Here is a 15,472-nt window from a genome sequence, read left to right on the forward strand (position 1 = left end):
AATACATAAGAATCTCTATTGTGTCTTGAATGTGCACTAAAATTTTCTGTTTATACATTTCTACTATATAATTTCTCATATAATAAGTTGTATATACTATCAAATTCTCATGTGATAGAAAGATATAGTTGGTAATAATTACCTTCTTACTTTGCATACAAAGGAGTAAAAGCATGCTCATTTTTCTACTTCAGAAGCTGTTCTGGAAATAAAGGAAATCCTGTGACTAGACAGGCCCCAGGCCCGCGGTGCTACAACAAGAGGAAAACAGGAATACTCATCCTCCGTTCCCCTGGCCAGCCAAGTCTAAATGTAAGTTTGAAGAGGGAGGAAGGCACCAGCCACGGGTTGGCCCACAGGTGAAGCAGAGGCTTGTTGCCATGGAGTTCCTAAACAATTAGGCAGATAGGTACCCAGCCTTTCTGCAAGAGTTATTGTCCTGTCTCCCATACTATCTACACCGCTGAAAAAGACTTGAGACTATCACTAACATCAAGCTTAAAAAATAAACTCACAGTAACATGCAGAGTACAAGTCTAGCTGATTTGTAAGTCCGGGCATGTTGAAGTAGAGTCTCAGAATAATCATTTCCATAGGACCATAGTTGGTATCCAAGTGTTCGCCAGATGTTAGCAGCTAGATTGTACAGGGAAAAATTGCTAACTTAAGCTTCTTTTCATGATTCAGCAAAGGATTTTAGGTAATAAAAGATCTGGAGATTTGTAAAATAAATAATTCCAGTGCAAATGGGAAAATTAAAATAATCTTATCATCTCTCAGACATGTCTATATGTGTTTTTCTACCATTATCATGTTTCTCTTAATTGGGCCCATTTTTTTCCAGCTGATATTTTATAGTTTGGAATTATGAGTTATAATGAAGAAATTATTCATTTCAGATGACTGAAGTGATATGGACTGAATTTTCCCAAGGACAATCTAGGATGTTTGAAGCACCGCATGACAGAACAAATGTGGTTTTGTTCACATGAGACATATAATATATCCACAGTGAAAAGGAATACCAGCGTGGCAGAGTCTTTTATTCTTTAAGTGATGTCTCCGTAGAAGCAACAAGTATAAAGTACATCATTAGCTTTTGAACTTTGATGGAGAAAAAAGGCCAAAACATAGCATCCATTCCTGACAAGTAGACGTTATCCCAGAGTAGCCACACCGCCCTATGCTTATTCCCGCGGCCTGGTTTTAAGTGTGACTTTTGGACTCACGGCTTGCAAGTTCCTAATATATAGCAGCACAATGACTTTTTTACAGTGTAGCTTTAGTTTATCATTGAAAGGCTGATATGTTAAGATTCTTCGGGTTCTTTGTGCTCTTGTGCTGGAGACTCGCTTGAACAAAAAGACACATCCGGCACAGCATCCCACCACACATCACGACCTGTCTCAATATGAATCCATTCAGAACACCTGGAGGAATGCAGACAATTTACTGATCTTACTAAGATATTACATTGTTAATATAGATACTGCCAACTATTTGGACTGGGTTTCATCAAAATCAGACGTTCTCCAAATAAAATACTCACAATGCAAAGTCATTGAATAAAATATACATGTTTGTTTTAGCAATAGATTGATTATAGGATTCAAGGTGATGGAGGTTGTTGGAGAAACCAGTGGGCAGAGGCATGGTATGGGTTGTATCCACTCTTGGGGAACGCTATGAGCTAAATTCCAGAGAAACTCTGTCGATGTTACAACCAGCTACAAACTCAGCTTCTGGATTTCTTGTGACAAATTCTTGCTGCCAGGGACATGGATAGGCTCACCCAGTAAAAAAATTACAATAATAATGTTCAGCTATATCATAAAAAATGCAGAAGGTGATTATTACAGGGCAAAGGAGGGGAACTGCTTGGGAAGTTGTGGTAGAAAGATCAAAAATACATTTTATTAGACTTTTAAAAAATTAAGTTCTTTGTTTTTAAACTAAGGTGCAAATGCAGTAAAATGTAAAAGTGACTCAATGAGCTATTTGAGTCAAGAGCAGTGGTTAGGCGAGTCGGAATAAAAATCACCGCTACTCAATATGGCAAGTTAAGGCATGACTGAAGCTTTAATCACCGGTTTTCTAATGAAAATAACCATCTGAAAGTCATTTGAAAGAGTTCTGATTGAGAGAAAAATAAAGAACTTTTGAGTATACATCTTTTTCCTTGTCAAAATGAATTGTCAAAATGAATTTCACATAGAACTAAAAGTCTAAGTGTTTTTTCAATGTCTTTTTAAATTCTGCAAAGATGTCCATTTTACACAATAGAAAAAAAATGACCAAAATGCATAAATAATATGAACATTATGACAGGCATGCAGACCATTATATACCTCTGGGGCTTCCAAAATTACACAAGGGAACTTTCTAATTTTTTCCTTAATTTTAAAATTTTTTTAAAATTTATTTTACTTAACAACTATAGTTTCCCCTCCCTTCCCTCCTCCACCTTCCCCCGCCTTTCCTCAACCTACTCCCATCTACTTGTCAGAAAGGGTAAGGAGTCAACAAAGCCTGGCATATTCAGTCGAGGCAGGATCGATCCCCCATCCTGCATCAAGGCTGCACCAAGGCATCCCACTATACGCATGGGCTTCAAAGAGCCAGCTCATGAACCAGGGATAGATCCTGGCCCCACTCCCAGGGGTCCCACAAACAGACCAGGCTGCAAAGCTGTTACCTAAATGCAGAGGGCCTGGTTTGCTCCCCAGCTAGAGGGCTAGAGTTTGTGAGCTCTCACAAGTTCGGGTCAGCAGGGTTTCCCAATTAAGCAGAATTGTTTTTCTGATCAGTTTTTATCTTCTAAAGCACAGATTACCTATGCATGTACCACAGACATCTGGGTACACGTATTCCACACTTTCTATAATGAAATGGCGTATATGTGAGTGATTTAAAAAAAAGGAAAAGAAACAAACTTCTTTTGACAATTAAATATCTAGCATGCCTTACACACAGTAAGCACCAGATAATCTGGGTTGGGCCTACAAATTCCCACTTTCTGTTTATCATTACTGTGCCTCTTGGAGCTACACTGTAAGTGGTGTTGTGTCACACATAAGTATTAATGAAGTACATCTGTAACCAAAAATATCCACGGAAAACTTGCTGAATTGATCCATATCTGACTTATTAATCAAGTCCCGTACAGAAGGACTTTCTTGTGGTTGTGCTGTTTTAGAGATAAATGGAGTTGAGAAGCTATAGTTTAATTCAAAAGTCGTTTGAAACTTTGAAGAACATGGGGTTTTATGTTATATGACATCAGTAAAGTTCAGTCCTTGATGACTATAATTCTAGATATATATATAAGGATATAAATATCCTTACATATACTTTTACTGCAAAACATTATGCAAGTAGCTGTTCAATATGGAATTTACTTCTTAATGTCACCCTTCTCTTTCCTCAATCCTTTAAATACAAGATTTTTTTGGGAAAAAAAACACCATTTTTAAACTAGTTTGGCATGAACAGCCTTTAGCTGAAGCAGATGGCTGGAAATCAGAGGCCTCAGATACTATCCTTCATTCTCCACCAGTTTGGAATGTGGCCTTGGGCAAATCATGAGAGCAAAATCTACAATAAAAGAAGCAATAATGCCTTGCATGTGCATGGCATTTTATGGTTTAACAGCACACTTTCACATACAATATCATATTTAATCTTACCCCCAGCCTCCTGAGAGAAATATAGTAGTATTATAAAATTTTCCATTATAAAGAACAGGGATTTGAGACTCGGGGAAACTAAATCACTTGTTCATAGTCATAGCGATAGCAAGTATCAGAGCACAGACAGTTTTAGATGCAGGGCTAGTCTCTGTCATCCCTCTAACCCACATCATCACTCTCTGGTGTCTCCCAATATAATAAACTTAGATATTAAGACATACTCTCAATAGAAGATATATCATGCTTCCTAGAGCAAGATAAAAAAAAAAGAATGCATGCTGAAATTATATTTGTCCTATCCTGAGTTGAATGAAATAGCATAGATTTAATTAATGTGTTAATGTGCATAACTCGGTATGAGTAAGTTAGCCTGTCTCTTTACATCTTTACAGCTTTTATCACAGCTACCAAGATATGTAGGTGTGTATATGATTCACATGCTTCTGTGGGGTAGTGCTACACCAGAAAATTCCAGTGCTCAACGCCTGCAGTATGATTTCATGCCACTGGGCTTGTGTATGCACTTGCCTTGATGTGACTTAAACAAATTTCCCAAGATGCTATCAGAGCATAGGTGTATTAACGTCAAAGAGTCAGCCTTACTTGTATACCTTCTGTATGCAGGGGAAAGATGGGGCTTCACTCCTGGATGCTTCAAAATGCTCATCTATGACAAGGGGTTCATTTTAAACTTTCTTCATGCATGAAAAGCTTAGGAACTAAAATTCCACAGGAAAATCATAAATTATATTTATAGTTCTGTATCACTGCTTATTTTAAAAAGTTTTCTTCCATAAATACTATGAGTAAAAAAGATATCTGTTACACTAGTAAAGGTGAAGCTAAATAATAATTATTTGTTAAATTTGTTACCTGTAAATTTTGTCCTGTTTACTATAACCCCGAAAGTAACAGCTCTTTTGGAAAATCTAACTGAAAAATCTTCAAGGAAGAATATAATTCCAAACACTAACAGCTAACATCTACCTGTCATTTACTATATGGGCTCAAGTCTTACCCTAAAAGCTAGACTAAGATTGACTCATTTAATTTCCTTAGAGGTTTGAAAATCAGCAAGAGGAAACAGAAACCAAACTCTTCGTTATTATTGCTTCTTCAGTTCTAACTGAAGTCAGTGCAGCTAAGCAAGACAACATCCGGTTATTTGGGATTCACTCAATATTACTGATTTCAGCTCCATCAGCATTTGGGTCAGAGAAAGTCGTAAACACTATGGGGACATTGACCGGAAAGATTGTCCTCAAAGAATGCACCAGCTTGTACGCATGTGAAGAGCATACATTTACAAACAAGAGTTAGAAAAGAGAGAGTCATTCTCCTAGTTAGGCTTTCTATCCTGTGAAGAGACACCATGACCATGTCAACTCCTATAAAGGAAAAACACATTCAATTAGAGTGGCTTACATTTTTCAGAGGTTTAGTCCATTGTCAACATGGTAATCGTGGTGTGACATGCTGACACACAGCAGACATGGTGCTAGAGAAAGAGCTGAGATTCTTACATCTTAACCCATTGCAGCATGAAGTGGTCTAGTTTACTGGGCATGGCTTGAGCATATATGAGACCTCAAAGCCTGCCTTCACAGTAGCACACTTCCTCCCATAAGGCCACACCTACTCCAATAAGGCCACACCTCCTAATAGTGCCATTTCCTTTGAGGGACATTTTCTTTCAAACCACTGCAGTTTTCCATCACATTCTAAAGATCATCTGTGTATTATTTAAAAAAAATCATTTTAGACCTCATTCCCCAAAGCAGTAGCCTTGTGTATAAAAAAAAAAAAAGTTCTCACTAAAAAAAAAAGAGTGAACTTCTGGAAGTTTGACTTCTTATTTGGAGAGAAAAATATAAATACTTTCTAGAACAAATGAATCCAAAGAATGGCACATGCACACACACACAGAACAGTCACCAATCAAATCACAATTTCTAGTCATTCACAAAATAAGAGACTGAAAGTATGTGTATAATTTTTAAAGAATTCCAAGTAGAATGTTCTTAATGCCTACCCAGAATCAAATCAGAAAGAAAACTGTTACCAATAGCCAGCTCTGGGTGACAGAATTCCAGATACTTCTACATCCTTATTTAAATATTTATGCAAAATTTTCAAAGTGACCACATATTGCTCGTGTGTGTGTGTGTGTGTGTGTGTGTGTGTGTATGTGTGGTGTGTGTAAATTTGTTGCAATTGATTCCAAAACTGATGTGAACTAGAAAGACAACTATCCCTGGTATGGGAAGTAGTTATTAAATATAATTTTGTTATCAATCACAAATGTACCAAAAATAATAATAATGATTTATAGATTATTCTTTCTTGATCATAGTTTCTTTCTCATTTAGAACAAAGCACCCTGTAGACTATTCAAGCACCAAAGACTAAAAAAAGTTTTTAAAAAAATTTTCTAGATACTCTTGAGGTAGCAGGACACTTTCAGACACAAACATACGTTTAAAGATTAAAGTTGTAGTGTATATGTAAAGCAGCCATGGCCACGGTAGTTCTCAAAAGCACAGGCAGCTGCTGTGAGCTGCACTTCTTTTACCTTTCAACAAGTGGGCCATGAACCACTAATGCAGCCTGTTAGAATTTGCCTTTGTGTTACCCAGGAAGACATGCAAAAGGCCGTGTGTAAATAAGCCACGTAACTGCCGTTTTGAGGTAAAATAGGGTCTCGCTGAAACTAACAGATAAACTACAGAACTGTTTTGAGGATCCTACATCAACTCATAGAGGCCTATCTGGTCCAATACATTCTTTTATTAATTCAACACTAAAATTTTGCTACAGTGAAAACTCAGAAATTAGTATTCTGTGCCATTTATTTGTTACCTCATAAGTACACAGATCCTCAAGGCTGTCTTCTCAATTATTCTATCCAATACAAATATTTTATAGATCAAAACCTACATTATAGAAAAATAATTTTCTCATGAAAAAGTTAAATAGCTAAAAAAAATAAAAACAGAATCTAAGTAATCCTTGACCATCTGCACTTACTAGGAAGGACCATGCACAGTATTTTGAATTCTGCCAAACTTTTCAGAACAATTTGAATTTCCAGTTTAGTAGTTGGCACTTCTGACCAGGGAAGATAAGACGCAAAGGTTGACTGTGAAAAATCACATTCTCAGTAAGTGCTTATAAAATAGAAACAAAAATGTAATAAAGCCGTGGTTTCAGAGCAGCTAGTCACTCATGACTCAGCTTCCTCTTCCTAGTGACTCAAGTCTTTACCATGGACCCTCTTTGCCACATTCCTCTCACAATTCTCCTATTATCATGATAACCCGGCCACGTCCAACATTCCAGATAAATGAAGAATAACCGGACACTTAGTCCTTGAGCTGAAATAAAGAAAGAGAAACAAAAACCTTCTAATTTTATACACTTATGAAAAATGCACTTGTGATAAGATTGCCTAATGGTCATCCCTGAAAACATATACAAACAAGTAACACTAAACATAGAGAAGGTCATATGTATATATTTGGCATATGTGTGTGAAAATATATTATTGTGAAAATATTTTCACATGTATATGTGAGACATCATTGTTTTTACCTAATGCATAATACATACAAACATAGATATATGTTTATATAGAGATAAAGAAAGGAAGAAAGAAAGAAAGAAAGAAAGAAAGAAAGAAAGAAAGAAAGAAATAGATGTACATACATAGATATCTATGTATGTATTATTATGGATTATGCAATGGACAAATGGGAAGGGGAAAATGTAAATATAACCTCAAAAAACATTTTAAAAAGTAAAAAAGAAAGTATTGTAGTCCTATTGTGTTAAGACACTTGCTCCAAAAAGAAGAACCCTTCCAACTTTCTCAGATTCACTTCCACATTCCTACTAAAACCCAGACTCATGGCCAACTACTAGTCTACTGCTATCACTGCCCTGAGGTTACTTACTAATTGAATAGCCCCGAAAAAAGCTATTTTGCAGAGATGTTACTAAGGAAGGCATTTTTTTCATTTTTAATTTAGTGGAAAGTACTATAGAAACATTGTTTATTGGTGACTAGTATCTAACTAGTAAGAGTTGCTGACCCATACAGATAGTAGTTATAAGTTGCCACTGAACTGAGTGAGAAGGAATTGTACTGGCTTAGAAAGGTCCTACTTGCATAAGATAAAATAGGACTAAAGCATGCATTTTACTTTGATAAAAAAAAATCAAAACGGGGAGACAGATTATATTAAGAATGTATTCACCTTTCTCTACAAATGTATACTTACTTCACATTACAGAGAATGTTCTAGAAGAAGCAAATATTAAATCTATTTTAAGTGCAATGTCCCTCTCAGAAATGGAAACAGAAACACCGACTTTCCAGGAAAATATTGCAATGTGTGCATGTCTATTATCATCTGTAATGCAAGGCTGAGAGTGGATGTGTGCAAAGTTGATAACAGCTATAAAATGACCCGTGCCGTGTTCATATGAACAGGCGATGAGTGTCAGCGATGGCTAATAGACATAGTACTGCTGCTTAAAACTTATTGACTACATTCTCCCTTTGAACAAACCTTGCTATTCCCCAGTTTCATGACTGTGGCCATATACATGCTGATGGCTTGTTCTAAAAGCAGTTCTTCTCCATTATCTGGTGATCTACTTCCTCATCTGGTGAGCATCAGCCACATCCAGAGTTTAGCTCGAAAGTTTCCACCTTTGCCTTTCTTCCCTAATCTCTAGTGGCATCCACCTGTCTTCCAAGACTCTCTGCATGTAAGTTTTTTACATATAGCTTTTTTATTTGATTTTCTCTTCCTCCACTACATGGATGCATCCACACTTCAGGAAATGCTTCATACAAGTTGTCTCACACACACACATACACACACACGCACACACACACAAATAGAAATATATATTGAAATCAATAAACTCTTGCATAAATAATGCATGCATGAGTTTTTTCAATTAGGACACATGTGTAAGTGTATAGCCTCAGTTTGGAGGAGGAGGAGGGTGGTAAAATGCATTGTTGAAAAAGCTGGGATATTCAACATAAATAAATTCTGACTCTACCACATCTAATGCTGGGGATTGCCATTATTTTCAGTACATCCTTTTACATTTTACAAGAGTCATAACTTGGCAATGGTTTCATTTAAGGCGAAACGTAAGTGGGGAAGGAATGTGCTCTGATGAATCTGCCAGGGCCAACATTTATATTATTTGAAAGGTTGTTATCTCAGTGGTTCACAAACTTGAGCAGGCACAGGAATCACCTGAGACGCTTGTTAAAACACTGACTTCCTGATTGCCAGACCTAAGAAGGCCAGGAACTTGCATTTTGAATATATAACCAGGCAATGCTAGCGAGTGAACATACTTTAAGATCACTGAAGATCTTCTTAGCCCAGGATTTTGACTATAGTAACCTCATCTAAAAACACTCCTGATATGCATATTTACAATATGATCTTGGCAAGGGAACCCTGGCTCAGTATAGCTGCGCTTAGAAGGACTAGCACCCATAAAGGAGTGCCGAGAACACCTACAGAAGGCAAGCTTTGCTGGCTGTAATTTTGTTTAAGGCTCATGGAGTAAGAAGGAACAGCTTGAGTCTAAAGCTCCCGAGCACAGGAAACGCTGTTGCCAAGGTCAGACCCATTGAGGTCAACCATCTGCTGCTAGTTTTATGAATCACAATTGCCATCTAGTGACGCCTTTGAATAACTACATTGGAAGGTGATGAAATGATTTCGAAATAGCTTCTTCCTATCTTCCTGTCTGTCTGTTTGTCTGTCTTTTTTCTTCCTTTCTTTCTTCTTTCTTCTTTTTCTTAATTCTTTTGACAAAAGTATGTTTAAGATAAGTATAAAAATAAACTTTAATATGCTTGATCATATCTGCATTTGTACCGAAGTACTGAAAAATGAATACACGCCTAATATTTACTGTGTTGAGACCCTCTATGCTTTATATATACTCAATTATTCATAGCAACTCAGTGAGATACAGTTTTTTCTCCATTGTAGAGACAGAAGACAACTACAAATGTAAAAACTATCATCTACCTAGCAAATGGATTTTGCCAGAGATTGGACTGGACCAAGGCAGTTGCTAAGAAATACACTAGGCAGTCTCTCATAACAGCAACATATAAAACCGATTTAAGTGTCCGCTGTGGGAGAGCAGGGTGATTTATTCTGATGATGCATTTCTGAAAAAGAAATTTAAAAAATGAAAACTGTGCTCTCATCTCTCTCTCTCTCTCTCTCTCTCTCTCTCTCTCTCTCTCCCTCTCTCTCTCTCTCACACACACACACAAACTGTGTGAAGTAACAGATATATTATTTAGCTAGATTCAACTATTTTACAATCCAAATCATAATATTGTAGATGATAAGTACACATAATTTTGTGCATCTTTTTAAATTAGTTCCTTTATTAACTTAAAAAAAAAACACAGCTGATGAAACAGTCTCTATAAAGAGTCCCCAAACGTAGGTGAGCAAAGGCGATGCTTTCTGAATTTTCCCAATGACATCATCTCACGTGCAGTAATTACAGAAATATTCCTACTCACAGGCAGCCCAGCTGAAGAAAAGGGGGAACACTGAGATGGAATCAGACTTGGAATCAGTTTCAGCTCTCTTTAGTCGGGTTATCCAAGGAATGTGGCCACAAGAACAAACAGTACTGCCACTGACGCTGTCTTAGTTAGGCTTCGCTGTGATGAAACACCGTGACCAAAAGCGGTTGCGGGGGAGGGGGGGCATTATTTGGTGTATGCTTCTTCATTACTGTTCATCACTGAAGGAAGTCAGAACAGCGACTTGGGAAGGGCAGGAATCTGGAAGCAAGAGCTGGTGCAGAGGCCATGGATGGGTGCTGCGTATGAGCTTGCTCTGTGTGGATTACTCAGTCTGCTTTATTATAGAATACTGGACCACCAGCCAGGGGTGGCACCGCCCTTCAATCACTATCTAAAACAATGACCTACAGGCTTGTCTGTTTACAGGCTGACCTTCTGGAGGCATTTTCTCAGTTGAGATTCCCTCCTCTCAGATTGCTTATTTTAAGTTGACATAAAACACAGTAACTGCATTGATTTTGCTCAGACACAGCTATTTCTCTCTATAACCATCCAGGCTTTCCTGGAACTCACTTTGTAGACCGGGTATACCACTTGGACCTGGTATTCATATGGCACTCAGCAAAGCATTGAATGAATGAAGAAAGCTTCAAGTTTGGCTAAGTTGAGTGGGATGTGGGGGAGGGGGAGGACAGAAGCTTTTCTCTCTAGGTGAGGGGGCGCTTGTGTAGAGCATCCTTCCTCTCTGGTGTAACCCTTAAGCTTATTGCAGGATGTAATTCAGTGACAGTGAGCCTTACAGATTGCCTTGGGTTCCCCCAGGTTCTTATGTGATCTACATTCATCACCCATCTTTGTCCTTAGAGCTGACACTGTCAGCCTAAAGGGTTTTGCTTTAAAAGAAAAAAAAAATGAATGGCTGGCAGACCGACAGCCCTAAAAGTTGCCTTTTTCTGACCACTTCCTCAATCAACCTATGCTATAAGATCTGTGTCTATGATTCTAAATTGCCTTAAACTCACATGAGTTCTTTCACGCTCTCATCCGCATGGTCAGTGCTGGCCTCTTTCCATTGCTCTCATTGCATTTGTTCACATAGTTATCAATAAAAACTAATAAAGAGAGAAGACTGGGACAGGCAAAAGAAAATGGATGGATACATGTGTTCCCAGACTAAGCCCCTTTTAGGAAGGTATTTTTATAGCAAAACAGAAGTCTCACACTTTTGAAGCATAGACACCAATCTGGATTTTAAAGTCTGTTTTCATTCAGCCCCAGGAATCAGTATGAATCTCTCCTTATATCCAAGTTTCTTTTGAGATCCTTGGATATAAGACTTTTTAAATGCCTACGAGTCATTACAAAGTGAGAAAATGAATAGATACATTAAATGGGAAAGGAGAGATAACAAAATAAGCCGTATCCATCTCCCCTCTTGAGGAAATCATGTTTTAAATAGGTATAAGGGGGAATTTTACTTAGCCTGATGTACTTACAAGTAGAATGTCTTCCAGGATACAAGAGCCTTTGGCAAACTTTGGTTGGCACTTATACATAAAAGGTAAAAAACCTTTTTGTTCTTTGGCGGGTCTTAAAAGGGCACTGAAGAGCATCAGACAGACCTTCCAAATTATAGACAGCCAAAAGTGGGATGATCCAAAACCACAGCTTCCCTGGTCAGATCAAAACCCAGTGAAGTTATACCCTGAGCATTTTGGAGTGGTAACTGTGGAGTGTAGCTCCATAGCACACCATGGCTTCACAAAGTAAACTGAGCTCATCAGATGTGTTGATGTGTTCCTTGCACTGGAGACAATTATTCTTGATGTCATGGAAAGTGCTGAATCAGAAGCAATTATAGTTCAGACATAAACTATTAGCAATGCGGGTTTCAAGAATCAGCTGCAGCAAGTCTGTGCAAAATGTATGTTTCTGACCTTTCCTCTATGGTTGCCCAAGTAGGTTCCATGGGAACAGATTGGCAAGGAGAAAGGCCAGTGAGTAAGAAACCAATGGTCTGTAAACCACACATGGGGAAGCCTTGTTTGGGAGTATGTCACTTGAGCTTCTGGAAGTCAATCTCTATAATTCCCTGCACCTGCCAGGAGACTTGAATTTGGAAGATACTATGAATATATTTAGTGCAGGAAAGGCAGTTCACATTTTATAGATTCCAGGCAGGGATTGATCTACATATTCTACACATATTAATCTATTCAGAATCCCCAGTGGTGGGCACTGTGCCTGTACACTGTCCAGGAAATAGTCTATGGCTACTGTCTTTTGTCCACCACCTCCTCGGGAAGACCCCCTTGTTTGCTACCTATTGGAATTTATCAGAGTCTCACTCTCATCCCACATGCTCCTTCCTCTCCCTTTCATCACTCGCCTCTGTCTAAAATGACCTTATTAGGCACATTGCCTGATCCCTCCACACAAACAGGACTCTGTGCAAACAGGAATCTCATCTGTCCCTGTAGGGAAGCACAGTGCCTGACTCATATGAAACACTGAGGAAATAGTTGTTAAAGAAATGCACAGAAAATGCAAAGGAAATAAGTTGTATTTGCCAAATGCTTTCCTAAAACTTCCAAAGTAGAAAGTTCAGGAACAAATTCTAACCCCCAAATGCTCTCATCTACCCTTTCCCATTTACAGCATGAGAAGCAAGGATGGGGGATCATGAGAAACAAGGCTGGGGGTGGGGGTAACAATTAAAATGGAAAGCCTGTGGCTTTAGTACTTTGCTTGATAATGAACTCTGAAGGTATCAGACAGATCCACGTTCAGACATATGTAAAAGACACATGCTGAGATCAAAGGTAAGTAATTTGCAGACTGACCAAATGCTTTTATTAGCTAATAGTGGCTCTGCTTCACTAGTTCAAAAGCTGCATCTATGTGGTTCTAAAAGAGAAAATTAAGTCAATGAAGCTCAGGACAACTGTTTTTAAAAGTAGGAGGAATGATAGGCCAATTTGCTCAAAACGGTGAGTGTGTCAGGATCTCTGACTGTGTTGCTGGGTGCCAACAAAGTCATCATCAGGACCCAAACTGGCTGTAGCCTCTAGAGACAGGATGTTTAATTATAAATGAGTTTTTAATGAGCTTCTCACGTAGTATGGCTCAAAACCTTGGCTCCTTTGAGAGGCCCCACTCGTTAGTTGAGGTCATGTCTATGCTCACCAATCCCCCGTGGAGAAATATCGCCCTTTTTCTTTGCTACACTTATGGTACTGAGCCTCAAGCAAATGAGGACAGCTGAATGAAACTTTTTGTTCCAAGCAACTTTTACCACTTCCACTAAAATACCAGAAAGTGAATGTTGTCGGTGATGTTACCAGATAGAAATATTCAAATATCAACTAGAAGCTTTTCAAAGCCCAACTGTCTTCCTCGCTTTATTTTGAGAGTGTCTTTTTGCAGTAGCCATGCATAGAGTTGGCTAGAGCCAAGTTGGCTTCATTAGTTTTCCCACATCGTGTGCAGAGGTCATGGAAAAATCTTTCCATTTTGGAAGGATTGCTGGTCTCCAATCACATTCATTTCAGTCATTAAAACCTAGTATGAAACTGGGAAGTACCAAGACAGATGAGGGGAGAGATAGATGAAAGGCACAGATAGTGAGTAATCTCTTACTCCAGAGGGCGAGAAATCTTTTCTTTGCAAAGACCTCCTCTTAGGACTAATTTTGCTGCTTTCCTCCCATTAAGAAATGTTTAGTCAAAATATTTGAAAGATAGGAATTTGTTTTCATTTTTAAGATTTCCAAGTACAATCTAGTCTAGAACAAAGATAATTTCTGCATCCACCGCTCAAGCCCTCTGAAAACCATCTGGATAAACTCAAAGCCAAATTTAGCACATTTTGTTTTCTCTTTTGTGAGCAAAACATGATTTGGTTTCTACATTTCTCTAAGATCTATGCATAGAGCTGAAGTTCTCTGTCATTTCCTTATCAGAAGCAACAGGAAAAATTCCAGAAATGAAGAGTCACAGAGATTTATTGCCTCCCTTCCCAGCCTGACACTTGGCTCAGCATGAAGGAGCAATGGCCAGGAAGAAGTCCTCTGCTAAAGTATGAAGGGAACTGGATGTTTGTGAAGTCCAGGCTTGGGAGTGACACAAAAGGAGGCTTGGGCTTTTACACAGCCAGCAAATCCTGGTTTGTTTGAAGTCGGATCAATTGATTTCTTAAACATTTCAAATAAGCAAACTTCTGCAGGAAATGGGAGCCAGATGCATTTTTCACTCAGGAGTTCCTTGGAGGAGAGGTATAAAATAGTCACACAACAGCTCCTCAGTTCATGTTGGCTCCCCTTGCACTCCAGAGCTAGACCTGCATGTTGCGAATGTTAGCGATGGGGATGGATGGAATAAGAAGAGGCTTTCTTGTTCAAAGAAAAGACCAGTAGTAGGTTTCTGATATAGGACTACTTTGTAAATGCTACAATTGACTTGAAAAGAGCTCACCCTGAGGAAAAGCAGCAGCAGCAAAGCTGGCACTGTGTCTGCAGTTTTATAAAGCCTCAGAGACAGGCTGTTGCAGCTCCCACTGTACACCTAGATACACTGAGGCTCCGTAAGAATCTCGGATTTACCAAAAGGCCACAAGGATTATAAACAGAGAGACTGAGGTACACTTATCAAAGGAGATCTTGCTCAAATACCAAAGTGTACTCAGATCGGAGAAATTAGTCTAGGGTTCTGAGACCAATGCAGTGGGAACACAGCTACTCCCATATCTTTGATCAAACATTGATCCTCTTTAGGGAAGTTGTGGCCTACTGTGGCTTCTACATGGAACCATGTAGGGGAAAGGCACTTCCTTGCTAAAGTCACCAAACAAGAGCTCAGCTTTGCCACCTCAGGAAGCAAGAACAGCCTCCACACAACATTCTTCCCAAGAACCATGAGGGCAGAATGAAGGTTCTCCATCTCCATTGTTATCTGCTTTGAGGCAGTCAAACAAAAGAAAAATGAAAACGAACAACTTGTCACACTTAACTGATGTCTTAACACTTTGTTTTGGTCCATGTGACTTTTACAGAAAATTAAATATCCTTGGTTTCACAAATGCTTCCAGAAGCCCCCAGTTTTCCTGGAATTTTTATTAAGAATTTCAGATATTCCAGCAATCATTTTTGAGACACCACAACTTTGGCTGACAGAGAATAGACACATACCATGTT

General features: G+C 38.5%; 1 protein-coding gene across 1 annotated transcript in view; it reads left to right on the forward strand.

The window, feature by feature from the left end:
- Col8a1 (collagen type VIII alpha 1 chain) overlaps positions 1 to 15,472 on the forward strand; it is a 128,037-nt gene that overhangs the window by 75,373 nt on the left and 37,192 nt on the right. The window contains exon 2 of the mRNA XM_075961831.1: positions 195 to 312. The gene's annotated coding sequence lies outside the window, so the exon portion shown is untranslated. The remainder of the gene's footprint in view (positions 1 to 194; positions 313 to 15,472) is intronic.

This window comes from Microtus pennsylvanicus, chromosome 1 (assembly GCF_037038515.1).
Source record: "Microtus pennsylvanicus isolate mMicPen1 chromosome 1, mMicPen1.hap1, whole genome shotgun sequence".
Taxonomy (NCBI): domain Eukaryota; kingdom Metazoa; phylum Chordata; class Mammalia; order Rodentia; family Cricetidae; genus Microtus; species Microtus pennsylvanicus.